Source organism: Perca fluviatilis, chromosome 12, assembly GCF_010015445.1.
Source record: "Perca fluviatilis chromosome 12, GENO_Pfluv_1.0, whole genome shotgun sequence".
Classification (NCBI taxonomy): Eukaryota; Metazoa; Chordata; class Actinopteri; order Perciformes; family Percidae; genus Perca; species Perca fluviatilis.
Window position 1 is genome coordinate 24,448,950 of NC_053123.1, and position 14,495 is coordinate 24,463,444.

At 43.3% G+C, this 14,495-nt stretch overlaps 1 pseudogene; it reads right to left on the reverse strand.

Annotated features, from left to right (window-relative positions):
* Positions 1-689: 689 nt before the first annotated feature.
* Positions 690-3,718, reverse strand: LOC120570089 (annotated as a pseudogene).
* Positions 3,719-14,495: the final 10,777 nt, after the last annotated feature.

Here is a 14,495-nt window from a genome sequence, read left to right on the forward strand (position 1 = left end):
TTAATGACTCAGGCAGCAGGACGCCGTCATGCAATTTACATATAGCAAAATCAGCAAAAACGTCATACATTTGAAGGAGTATGGATCAATCTCCTTGAGTCAGTGTTTACTTGGAAAGATGAACGTTGATTTGTGTATTTCAAATTCAAGAAAATGTACACAGTGTCAGTGGGGACAAAATGCAGGGAGGGGCTGGTCGAAGAAAGATTGTATAGTATGTGACAGCCTGTTGCTATTACAAGAGCATGCAAGTTTCAAGTAAGAAACAGTATTGAAACAGTAAACCTGCGTTTACATGCAGCTGGTCAGTGAGCGGATTTCTCCGATACCACCTACACTACAATTTACAGGGAGGATTTAAGTTAAAGTTGGTAATATTTTAAAAAATAAAGTCATACGATTATCTTTTAGATTATCTCTTTAGAGCTACTTTTATATACTTTGTTCTATTACATTGTTTCATTCTATTCTAATTTAAATATTTGAATGTGTTTATACATTTTCTGTGTGTGCCGCATGGAGGAGGCTACAACTGCATTTTATTGTGCAATGCTGTATTGCACATTGAGTTACAAAAACATCTTCTGATGCACAACCTTGGACACATCATCAGTGTTGTTTCCAGGAGTCAATGGGTGTTTCGGGTCTTGCAACAGACACCCTCGTCCTGGTGACCCGACCGAGGCTGATCAGACCCCGGCCTGTGTCCAAGTGGGATTCTACTGCCCCCACCGCTCTCCCCTCTTTAACCAGAGCCATCTGGATGCTTTTTCTGCTGCCTCCACATTGTTGCCTATGGCTCTTCTTCGGCTAGCACCTGTTATGCCCAGCATGCCGTAGGCCTTGCTCAGGGAGTGACTGGCAAATCTCCTACTGCTCACCTCTACTGGCATACACCTGGTCCTCCATCCATTCCTCCGACAATCCTCCACCAGTTCTTGATATTTCTCCCTCTTTCTCTCTTGCGCCTCCTCCATCCTTTCCTCCCAGGGCACTGTCAACTGTAACAGGATGAGTTGTTTTGTGGCCTCAGAGACCAAGATGATGTCAGGTCTCAATTTGGACTGGATAATGTGTGTTGGGATTTTCAGCTGCCTTTCCAGATTGACCGTCATCGCCCAGTCTCGGGCCGTGGAGAGCAAACCTACAGAGCAGTTTTTTGGTGTCTTCTCTGGCTTTTGTCCTTCCCTGATGAAGTTAACGGCATTGGCTGTAGCTTGGGTGTATCGGCTGTCCTTGATCCCCTAGCTGATTGCCTCAGCGATGGATTTGAGGACCTGGTCGTGCCTCCATCGATACCGGCCCTCACCCAGCGCCTTGGAGCAGCTGCTCAGGATGTGACAAAGGGGGCATGCAGGTGTTTCTATTTTGCCCCATGTGCACAGGTTGGATGGACTTGGAAGGACATCATAGACCCCCTGAATCAAAAATTTGATCCTCTGGGGGTTCCAACTCCAGATGTCCTTCCAGGTGACAATTCACTCCATCGCCTGCTCCCACTTGGCATGGCCACTGCTCTGCTAGTTCGCTCTTCCTTGACTGAAGCTCGCACCTCCTCCTGTACCAGCCTCTGCCTCTCCTTTCCGCTGGCAGAGTCATATCGGGTCGCCGTTAAGCTCCCAAGTCCGGCTCTGCCTTTGCCACTGTTCCAAGGATGTCCTTGTGTTTCAGCCGAGTCTCTGCTTGGTGGACTGCGTCGGCGGCCCTCCACTTCCTCCCTGTCCTCACAACAATCCCTGCGCTGGACACTTTGGCATCTCTGGATCCAGAGTACTGCAGGTGTTCCTGTGCCCGTGCAACAGTGAACTCCTCCCTGACTGAGCTAAAAGGGAGCCTGAGCTTGTTGGTGTTCCCATATAGCCCGATGTTACTTAGGCTACGCGGCAGACCCAGCCATCTGCGTAGATAGGTGCTCACCTTTTGCTCAAAACCTTCCACCACAGTCATGGGGACCTCATAGATAAGCAAAGGCCAGAGGATTCTTGGGAGGATTCCATGCTGGTAAACCCAAGCCTTGAATCTTCCATGGAGCCTAGACTTATCCACTGTTCTCAACCATCCCTCCAGGTCAGCACCGGTTGCCTTGATGGAGTCTCTGTCATTCAGGCTGCAGTTGAAGACCTTCCCAAGGCTCTTCACTGGTCTCTCTGTGACTGACGGGATCTGGTGTTCTCCCAGCCTGAAGTGGAATCTGTCTGTTACCTTCCCCTTCTTTAGAACCAGAGACCTTGACTTTGCAGGTTTGAAGCTCATGCGTGCCCATGCCGTGAGTCTCTCCAACCCCTGGAGGATCCACCTGGCTCCTGGTACCGCCGTTGTTGTCACTGTGAGGTCATCCATGAAGGCTCTTATACTCCAGACTTGCTGAGGGGGCCTCTGCACTCGGTTTCCGCTGCCTTGACAAGCATGTTCATTGCCAGCGCGAAGAGGGTCACTGAGATGGTACAGCCAGTGATTATCCCCACCTCAAGCTGGTGCCAATCAGATGTTAGCTGACCAGTGGAGACTCTCAAGCTGAACTTGCTGTAATAGTCCAGGATGAGATCTTTCACCTTCTGCGGTACATGGTGTTTCTCCAGAGCGACCTTCACCAGCATGTGGGGTATTGAGCCTCTTGGCCACAATGCTGAAGAAGATTTTACTCTCCACACTGAGCAAGGAGATGACCCGAAACTGGTCGATGTTCTCAGACTTCTCCTCTTTTGGTATGAACACTCCTTCAGTATACCTCCATGGCTGGGCGATCTTTCCTCTCCAGATCACCTTCAGGGCCCTCCAAAGCCGATGTAGTAGCTTTGGGCAGTTCTTATACACCTTATAGGGCACTCCACTTGGGCCTGGTGCTGAGCTCGATCTTGTTCTCCTCACCACTTCCTCCACTTCCCTTAGGCTGGGCTCCTTCAGGTCGAAGTCTGATGAAGGCTCTGGTGGTGTTATCAGCACATTGCATGGACCCAGCGGTTGTTTTCTGCTGGAGTCACTATATGTAGCCTTGAGGTGGTCGTTTAAGGCATCCTTGGAGCAGGTGAGGCGGCCAGCACTCTTTTGGCCAAGAAGCTGCTTGGTCAACTTGAATGGATTGGCCAAGAATGCTGCCCTTTTCCTGGCTCTCTCCTTCCGCCTCCTTCTGTGGAACTCTGCCCTCCGTAAGGTCAAGAGTTGTTTCCTTAGGATTGCTCTCAGGTCTGCTAGGCCAGCTCTCTCGACTTCCCCTGCTGACTTGTATTGCCTCTTTAGCAGCCCAAGTTCTGCCCTGAGGCATTGTATTTTCCTTACTCTGTGGCTGAGAGTATATTGGAGCAGGCTTGGGTGCCTCGGTTCCAAATCGCTCAGCTGCGATGTTCACTATGAGGGTGGTCATCGTTCTCAGTCGGTGGTCCACGTCCCCTTTTGCTATCACTTCCAGGACCTGGCTTACATCTTCCTCACATTGTTGCCACTCAACTCTCTTGGAGGATTTTGGCCAGTGGATTCTTGGTTGGATCGAAGGGGCACAGCCAGTTGTTATGGTTGCAGCTTGCTGGCTTTGGAGGTCCTGTGGGTTGTCAGGAGATGCTGTCTCTTGGGTTATGGTGGCAGGTGAGCTGATGGCAGGAGGTGTTGACAACACTAGGAGGCTCCGGGCACTGTGGGTTGACTCCAGGCCTGGCTCCTCCTGCGTCTTACCAGAAGTCGCTTCTGTGCGTTGTGTGGTCGTGGCCGCTGTCAAGCATCTCATTCTGCCTTGATGGATTTTTAAATGACAATAATGCTGAGCCTTTAATACTGTATATTAAGACTTTATTCTTATTTTATTGTTAAATCTTTCTCACAAAATTCTAAATGTATTGTTGGAGCATCATTCTGCACCTTTTCTGGAAATTTTATTCTCATAATATTGCAACTTGTTCCTAAACATACGACTGCATCGTACATTTCTTAAAGGAACACGCCGACTTATTGGGAATTTAGCTTATTCACCGTAACCCCCAGAGTTAGACAAGTCGATACCCTACTCATCTCCTTGCGTGCTGTAAGGCTGTCTGACGGCTCCAGCGGCATCAGGCTAGCACAGAACATGCAGGTGAATGGTTCCAGTAATCCTACTGCTCCGAATAAGTGACAAAATAATGCCAACATGTTCCTATTTACATGTTGTGATTTGTAGAGTCACAGCGTGTACAAAAACCACGTAACATGAGACACAGCCACTTTCTATCCCTAAACAAACCGGGAACTATATTCTTAGGCGGAAGAATATAGTACTTTGGCGGAGTGATATGCTCGCAGCAAGCCTGTCTGAGAATATAGTAAATAGGAACATGTTGGCGTAATTTTTCACTTTTGTCACAATTTGGAGCAGTAGGATTACTGTAACCATTCACCTGCAGGATCTGTGCTAGGCTAAGCTAATGCTGGAGCCGTCAGACAGCGTTACAGCACGCACGGAGATGAGAAGGGTATGTATGGACTTGTCTAACTCTGGGGGTTACGGTGAATAAGCTAAAGTCCCAATAAGTCGGCGTGTTCCTTTAACTTAGGCTGGCTTATTATAAGTGTATTAGTAACCTAAGATGGAGACCTTTTCGGTGTCATTTAGACTGATGCTGCAGTAAGAGTACATGTTCTGTAGAGAAAGAGCCCACAGGGTTACTTTGTCTCAATTCTACTATGCAGTTTGATATTAAGCTGTGGAAACCTTTTTTTTTCCTTTACTGTTATGTTTTCAGTTGTATAACTTGACTCAAAATCAACTTGACTCAGTTTGTAGATTTCATTATTTGGAATATGAGTAATTATCTTTCCAGTTTATTCCCAAAATGACACAGAGGTACTTTCCCTTACTGAAGTTTTGTCATGCACATGTGCACACGTAAAAACAAATCCCATTAAAAAGCTGGTTATGTGTCTGAACATGAGTAAAGGAAACGTCTTCTTGTTTACATGACGTAAAATAAATCAGTTCACCGCAGAAAGCAGGTAACTAAATGCACTGTGTATGTTTGTGAGAGAGAGGTATTGAAGTGGAGCAGGGATGTGCATAGACATTTGGAGGGGCTATTGCTCTAAGCTGGAAAAAAAGGCAATCCCCCTCCCCCAGCCTTCAAAGATGGAGATTTCTCCAAAAGAAACATTATAATTCTGAATAAGTTCTCTTGTTATGGTTTTGGTATTGTGCCTTGTATCTTGTCTATTTCTGTCTGGTATTTTGGTCCTGTTTTGTCTTATTGCGATTGTGTACTTATCTGTCTTGTTTGTATTGTGTATTCTGGTTTGTTTTTCTGTTTCCTGTTTTATTGTGAAAGTCTTTTTTTTTTTGCCCGTCAGTTTGTGACTGTTTCGCTCAGTATGTTGTAGCCTGTTGCCGTTGTTTTTTTATTTCTCCCTGCGTGATTTTGTAAGTTTTCCCTCAGAGTTTTTCCGTGTACTTTTTCCAGTCTCTGTACTGCCGTTTTCTGTTAACATAAATCCTCAAGCTCAAACCATCTCCTGCCTGCCTCTCCTACACATTTGGGTCCACTATCTTCCGCTAATCATCACATCTATAATGTATCTTTAAAGGGGTGATAGAATGATTATATAGGGTATTTCACACTGTTCCTTATGGTCTCCTAATGGGATATGTAACATTGGTTGGGCTGAAAATGGCCTGGTTGATATTTTATTGGCCCTTATGCATCCCTGTGTTTTGGCCCTATTTGTAACAAGAGCTTTTCTTCCAAATATGGTATGGTCATGAATATTTAGATGAGCTGCGCGCTGATTGGTTGAGTGACTTGCCATACGCACATATTAGAGACAAGCGCTGATTGGTTGAGCGAATCCCCAATACACATACATTAGAGAAGCGACAGAATCTCATATTCCAGACACTGCAATGTTTCATTACCAAATTCACTTCTGAGACTTTTTTAAGCGAGAAATCAACTATATAAAGCTGAAATATGGGCCGTTTTACAAAATTTGATGGCTAATTGCAAATTTGGTAAGACGTGTCGGACTTTAGGAGCTCCACACAGTCTGACGAGAAAGCGGCAGCCTGCTGGGCTCCATACCCAGGGCAAAGTCACCCTTTGTGGATACTGCACTACGGGGCTCCGCGGCCAGCTGCCGGCATAACTATAATATATTTACGGTTTGAATTTCGTCACGCCACTTTGATTTTAAGGCATTTTTATGAACGTGAGGCGTCTTTGTAGGACGAGCAGCTGCTTGCAATATGTCCCATTCATTACAATGGGGAAATACCGCAGCTAGCTAGCTACACTGTCGCCATAACTAAATTATATTTACAGTTTGAATTTCGTCCACGCCACTTATATAACATCATTCCCCAATGTCTTATAAAGCTAACCGTTGTGTCCGATTTGATTTTAAGGCATTTTATGAACGCTGTGGCTCTTTGTAGGACCAGCAGCTGCTTGCTATATGTCCCATTCATTACAATGGGGAAATACCGCGCGGGCTAGCTACACTGTCGCCATAACTAAATTATATTTACAGTTTGAATTTCGTCCACGCCACTTATAACATCATTCCCCAATGTCTTATAAAGCTAACTGTTGTGTCCGATTTGATTTTAAGGCATTTTTATGAACGTGAGGCGTCTTTGTAGGACCAGCAGCTGCTTGCAATATGTCCCATTCATTACAATGGGGAAATACCGCAGCTAGCTAGCTACACTGTCGCCATAACTAAATTATATTTACAGTTTGAATTTCGCCACGCCACTTCTACAACATCATTCCCCAATGTCTTATAAAGCTAACCGTTGTGTCCGGATTTGATTTTAAGGCATTTTTATGAACGCAAGGCGTCTTTGTAGGACGAGCAGCTGCTTGCTATATGTCCCATTCATTACAATGGGGAAATACCGCAGCTTGCTCACTTTCGCATAACTAAAGTATATTTACAGTTTGAATTTCGTCACGGCATGAATATTACAGGTTCCTCAAGGTCTTACAAAGCTTAGCTAACACTTGTCCGATTTCGGATATCAATTGAATGTATTTTTGTGAATGTCAGAGTTAGGAGGAGGCTAGCTAGCTCTCATTGATGGACTCCATCTCACCGCGGCTCTATCTATGAGACTCGCGGACAAGAGGCGTTTATTTCCCCGATTGTTTGTTTAAATAACTCAACACACATACCCATTATAAGATTTACTGGAACCTGCGGGCTGCGGTAAAAGATTGCGGCGTATTAACAAGCTCGCTCACAATGCGGGTCAGGGCGGCGTTGTAGCAACCCAGGCAGCACCAACACCGGCACTAAACTCCGACACACAGTCGGAGAAAATTTGCAATTAGCCATCCTTTTTCGTAAAGCGGCCCATATTTGAGCTTTATATGGTTGATTTCTCGCATAAAAAAGTTTCAGAAGTGAATTTTGTAATGGAATAGCAGAGATCTGCGTGACCTAGCTAGATTCAGAAGACTACCTGATCTCAGGTCAGTTGTGTAGCCTATGTAAATGTTGGGGCGTGACTGTTCTCTTAAGGTTCCGGATTTTGAGACGCTTGCGTAAGCAACTCAGCTTTGTTGGGATTCGCCCGTTTTCAGCGGCAGTTTCAAAATATGAGATTTTCATAGTAAAGGGGTGTCAGTGGGACTTTGAGCTTCTATGTATGTCCTATTTACCCACCGAACTGTCGTTATTCAACTATGACAGTCAGGGTAAAATCGGTTTTGCATTCTATCACCCCTTTAAATTAAGAATACTATTGGCATCTATCTTTTTCCTTATTACGCTTTTACTGACATGGCCCTTTTATAGAACACTCACCACACTCATTGGGTGTTTCTCAATCTCAAGAATGCAAAGTACGGACTTGTGTTCTTGGGGAGAACGTTCTTGCTGGTTGTTCTTGGAAGAATGAACTCGCAAGTTCACAAGCACAGAAAACGCTGTTAACAGTTTGAGATGATGCGTTCTTCCTGTTATTGCTCAACACCCCCAGCACAGAGGCTACCTGCAAGGCTCCAAAATAACCGCTAGATATAAAAACCACAACAATATAACCACTTTGTATTAAAACAATCTCCGGACAAGAAAACCTCATAATGCTACAACTATTGCAATAATATTAGAAAAATAAAACTAATTGAGCTTTAATTTGATTGTTTATGGTTTAGCTCAAACACCCCTTACTTATTCAAAAGAGTGCAACGCGATCCCTACTATAGCGTATAAGTTTAAGTCAGTTTAAATAAAAAAATAAGTAGGCATATGCAGTGGTGTTTCCTATGTGTTCCTATCAGTGTTATGTGGAATTATCATTTCTATATTATTGTAGTGCACTGTATATGCCCAGGGAGATGGAAATTAGCAATTCAAATTATAAAGGTTGGTGTCTCCCCTTTAGTCTACATAACCTGTCATAGCATGTTACCACTTTATGTACAACTGTTCATTTATCATAAAGACTGAAACTCAACTTCTAATAAATCAGAAAACAAATACACCAAAAATATGAACTAAATACAAAATCTAATGTAGGCTATAGCGTATGGCATAATTTAAACAAGTCTCCCGAAAAGAAACGGGTATATTTCTCTCCCCCGCCTCTACCTGCTGTGCTGTGTGTGTCTGTGTGTCTGTGTGTGTCTGTCTGTGTGTGTGTGTGCTTGTGGAGTTAACACCGAAAAGACAGTTAACCACAGGTTCCCGTTAATCTTATGATGGACATGTGTTGTGATATTTAAACAAACGATCCGTCAACGGCGAAATAAAAGCCTCTTATTTACAGGACCGGTCTAAAAGACCTCCGGCTTACAGCGGGGTCTCCGAGTGTGACTGTCCGAGTGACGAGCTAGCGGCCCCGGCAGGCGCATCTGGCGGCCGCGTCACTTTATGGAGCTCCGAAAACTTTGGAGCAAATTGTCAATTCGGCAAAGATTTTCGCAAGACTGCCTATATTCGAAATCTAAAGCGTCCATTTCTCACCTAAAATGTTCTCAGAAGTTAATTTAGTAATGAATAAGATGGCGAAAATTGTTAAAATTGTCCCGTTTTTGGGCTGTCTATGTACTGGAAATCCAACCATCATTGAATGCCAAAATGAATTTTGGGATACGGGTGCTGCGAAGTTCATACAAGTTACCAACCAATGCATCCTCGGTAAAATGGGCGTGTCAAGAACATTTCCGGGAATCTTAACTGTTCTTGGTGAAAAGCAAACTTGTGTCCCTGTGAAACGAGATGACGTTTCACAGGGACACAAGAACATAAGTCAATAGAAGAACACCGATTGAGAAACACCCATTATGTAGAAGTCTGATTTGTTGAGTGATGCTCCGCATGCTCTCCCTCCCTCTCTGGTCTGTAGCCTTGTGGTAGGCCTCATCTTGAATAGGATTATTAGAATCTGAATAAAGTAACTTATACAGCATACTGTACTTTTCACTGCTAAAAGACTGAACGCTGACACTAGTGCTGCCAGTTGACCTTTGGCTGCATTCAATGCACTCAATGATTCTAGTTGATATAACTAATGTTATGATTTGGCACCATAGATAATATTTATGTTTATATATAAACAACAATTACAACATGACTACAGCTAGTAAAAGTATTGTACTCGATCCCCAGGTTCTCAAATGCTCTGTGAACTGGAGCTTTTGATATACATAAAATAATAACATATTGACTTTAAACAACGTATAACCTACCATGATTCAAGAGCCCAAACCATCCCATCCCTGAGCCTCTCTCTTCTCTACAGAACACACACTAATGTAACGGACGTAACGTAGCTACGTTAGCCTGCTGCTGCAACATAGACTGTCATTAGCTTTGTTTGATAACGTAGCTTTTTTTTCTAAATATAAGGCAATGCTGCGCGATGTGATGCAAACCTTATAAGCTGAAGCTGCACTTTATTCAAAGATCAAGTGGATTTTTTTGGTTACTATTCACAGGGCATAAGTCATAATTTCCATAACTTTAAAAACTCACGTGTAGGCAGAGGGGCTTGACTTTCCCTCTCTTTCATATGCGGTGCTCCATGTGTGGGAATATAATCAAAGTCACGTGACTGGGGGCACAGGGCGAGATTGGATGATATAGCAATTTAATTTGATTTAACTTGATGGGCGTATTATCGTATTGATGTAACAACAACAGCACAAAAAGAAAAAAAAAAAAGAAAAAAAAAAAAAGTTTATTTAGGCTCTTTCACCAGAGGGGCAGCAAAGCCAATCAGGGCAAACGGGCTGTTGCCCGGGCAACAATAGCTCATACCTGTGCATGTCCCTGTGAGGAGGGAGCAGAGACCGACAGGGAGACAGAGATTAGCGGTGATAGCAAGGTAATGTGCGTTTGACCTCCTGAGGGGCTGTAAGCAGCAGATAAGCTAAAGACTTCCGCAGACACTCGCTGTAATTAGTTAATCTATCTGATCATGTAAAGACAGAAGTTACACAGACTGCTTCTCTCTGCTCCGGTGACCCCATGAGTCCACACTCTTGAGCTTTGACCCTTTGCAGACTAAGCTGCTGAAGTCTCTGAGAAGTAATTGTGTCCCCCCCCCCCGTGTTAATATAAAAATACATGCATGCTGCAATATAGACAGAAACAAACTAAAGAATTTAGTTTAGTGGTAAAACAGAACTGTTTTGAGTAAGACTGGAACAAAACTCTGGCTGAGGAGAGCAGGCAAACGCTATCAACAGTGAGTCTATCATGAAGCAATAGTGTTTAAAACGCAGGAAGACAGAATCACAACTAATCAGAGTTCCCACCTCCACAAGCTGGCAGGAGCTGTATTGAGTTTGGCAGCCTGAAACGACCCAGAACACTAGGAAACCAACGGCAGAGAAACACACCTGTCCAAGAGCAACACAGTGGGGGCTCAGGTTTCCATTCTATTCATCACAAACACATCACGAGTGCATCGAAACAAGCTCCTCAGTGGGCTACTACTTTACAAGACGGAATATTTATGGATTAATACGCTTCTGGCTGCAGAGCATGTGTTCAAAAGACATTTATTTAATAATAAAACTTTGTTAGAACGCTTTAAGCAATTATTTAATAAATTGAACACTTTCAACATAATACACAGTAAAAGATAGTCAGATAGTGTTGTTGGCGGGACATTATGTCAGACTCAGTGGTGAGTGAAACCGAAGCAGAGGAACAGACACAAAGCTGTAGCCGATCCAAAGTAGCGCACTTTTTAATTGACGTTTATCAGGCAAATAAAACACTGATACAGATAATCTGCAAAAAGCGGCCTGATAATCGTCCAGGGTCGATAATCAGTCTATCCCTAGTTTGGGCTGCTTGTGTTTTCTCCAACAAGTTGCTGATGCCGGTAGAGATCGTTGAGAGTAAAAACAACATGACGCAAGTTGAAGAAAGACTCTGTTATCTTCTTTTCTTCCGTAACACACTAATCAGACTTCTGCTCGCTGTAATCACCAGTCTCAGTCACAGTGAGTGGAAAGAAAAGGGGTTGCCAGGTTTGGGCTCCTTTCTTACCCTGGACAAAGTCCAAATTCTAGACAAAGCCTGATTGGTGACTCGCTTGCAATAAGATGTGTCATGTAAATGACATTTTTGGAAATTGTTGGAAGGTGTAATTTTACAGTAGTCAAGCAGTTTCCCTGAACCCTTAGTTTTGGTGTAAACAGGCTAAACACATTCTGGACCTCTGAACTGAGCACACAGAAATAAACTCTGTTGGTGAAATAAGTATACATACAAAATGGTACAGAATGTTTTTTCTTCATGTTTTGTAAGCAAACGCAATCAAATTATATGCATTAGTTTTTTTTTTTATGAACAAATACAAATAATGTCATGCTTCTTACCTCCCACAATTTCCACCTACCCACACACCCTGGTACATTTCACACCAGGCTGATACTTTCTTATTGTGACACATTTTGAAACAAAGAAGCTGTAAAGCTTCACTGCTAAAATAACACGTAGAAAAACAAGCAGGTAGTGGATTTGTGTGTGTGTATTTGAGAGAGATTGTGCACATAGTTTGATATTTTTAGATCAGTGTGTTTGGTAGAAACTCTGGGTGCGCTCACACAGCTCAGATTGATGAGATACTTTGCTAAGTCGCTACAATACCAAAGCAAAAATGATTAAACATCTTAGATTTCAAACTAGACCTCATTTATCTTTTACAGGATTCTTCCAGGGAGGATATCTTTTAATTTTTGGAGCAAACAGACTTTCACTTCTTGGAGGAAGTTGCCTGGAAATGTGGATTTCAAAGTAAAAAAAAAAGTCGTTCACCTTACCTCAATGACAGGCCATGGGATTTGCATGGAAGTTAAACTAGCAAGGTGTGGCTGGGTTAGCTCAGTTGGTAGAGCAGACGCACGTATACAGTATAGAGGTTTACTCCTCGACGTTGCGGTCGCGGGTTTGACTCCGACCTGCGGCCCTTTGCTGCATGTCATTCCCCTTCTCTCTCCCCTTTCATGTCTTCATTGGTCCTGTGGAATTAAAGGCCTAAAATGCCCAAAAAATTATCTTAAAAAAAACTAGCAAGGTAATGATTCTGTACCTCATGATTTATGTCCAGTGCCAGTAGAGGAAGTAGTGTGCCCTTTATGAAGTGAAGCGTAAAGTACGGGTGTGGATGTCGGTGTGGTGGATGGTGCAGTAGTCTGACTTTTATGTAGGAAACTGTGGTTTTTCTCCTGTCACCTGCAATTTGTGTTTTTTCTTTTTACTATCTATGATCTTTCTTTAACCTAAACCAAGTGTTTTAGTTGCCTAACACTCCCCATACCATAACCATACTTCATTCATAACCACAATCATTCCCTAAGCGACTATAATCAAATGACAAGATGAAAACAATGCAACAGAGGGTCGCAGCTCCCCTCGGCTTTATGGAGCGAGTTTCAGGTTATTGTTTAGCTGTCCGGACCACAACTTTACTATTTTAGTTTATTCTCACTGCTCTCATAGCATCATTTTCAGGCGCAAGAGGCATCTGTTTGCTGAGAAAAAGCTCTAAAACCCCTCTAAACACTACCTGGTGTGCTGGTGAACACAGCGGAGCATTTAGCAGCTAAAGAGACAGATAGTCATCATGAGTCATTTTAAAGCTGCTTTTGTTCTGTGCACAGCAGTCTTGATATCTCTTTGAGTACAAAGCAGCATTATATGGGTAAGTGGTGGTGGACAGTGCGGTCTAAGAGTCACTCAAATGAGCTGACGTGGTCCTTTTGGGAGATAAGTATAGAATATGCCATGGGGCAACTCACCACATTTCTGTTTATTCCTGCTGTTAAGGAAAGCTGACGGTTGCTGTTTCTGTAAACACTTACCAACACTACACAGACTAATGCTGCTGAATAAGATTATAAACAGCTCACTCGCCTTCCTTCTATACCTCTGACAAGAACTGAATAAGCTTGCAAAACTTCAAAATGCCCACACTAATCATCATTGTGTATTTCCATTTTCTAGCCAACACAGCCCACTGCTGAGAAATGATAATAATCCTCTGCGTTGGCTTTGCTGAAATGTCTTCATCCAGCATCTTAAGCATTCTGTAAGCAAAGTAAACATAACGTGTGGAAATGTAAAGTCTGTATTTACAGAAAAGCCAAGTGGCCAGTTAAGATGATTTAAATCAGAGGAAGGAATATCAAGCCTGTCCTTCCAGAGGAATACAATTACGATTTGGTCCCTTTTAATTTGTTAATTAGCTATTGCTATGTAAAAGGACAAAACTCACAGAGCAGATACCGTATATGAGCTCCCTTACTTCTGCTTAATTGATCCCCAATTAGCCATTAATTATTTGATTACCTCATTTAGTTTGCGTGTCATTGGTTTGTATGTCAGCTCAGTCATTGACAAACTAGCTCTAATTAAAGACCAGGACTCTATAAGCAGCCTAGGAGAAGCCATTTACATGCAGGGGAGAGCTATAGATATTCATGAGATTGTTTTAATCTGTAATAAAGACCTAAATTACCAGCAGTGTTGAGAATTTTAGCCTTTCTGTTGTGGTAATGGGATGAAGGTTTTCCGTACGTCTGCACTCATGCCAGCGGCTGGACAGGATGTGTCCATCTGCCTTAAATGGCCATTACGAAGGATAAATGTGCTACCATGTTACTCATAATTAAAGTCATCTGGCTGACCATACAGGGGGGATTTTAGTCATTTTGTAGAAGGTTATATTCTGAGGGCCAGATGTACTACTACGCTTTGTGCCCACTTCAGGCGTATTTGTTTCGCAACGTGCGCGTAAAAGCATGGCGAGGTATGTACGCTTTTCCGTGTCATGCATATGCATTCACGGGAGGGTCAAGGGGAAAGTGGGAGTTTCCCATTAAGAGATGGGAGGGGAGCATAAATAGGCGCCTAATTATTTATTCCGCGGTATGTACAAAAACCGCCCATGAAAGTGCGCCTCTATTTTGCAATGAAAATTGTCCGCCTCTTTAAAGCAGGTGTAAACCTGGAAGCGGGACGTAGGCCAAGGAGATGGGCTAAAAAGATGTTTGCCACAAGGATCACACTTTTTCAGT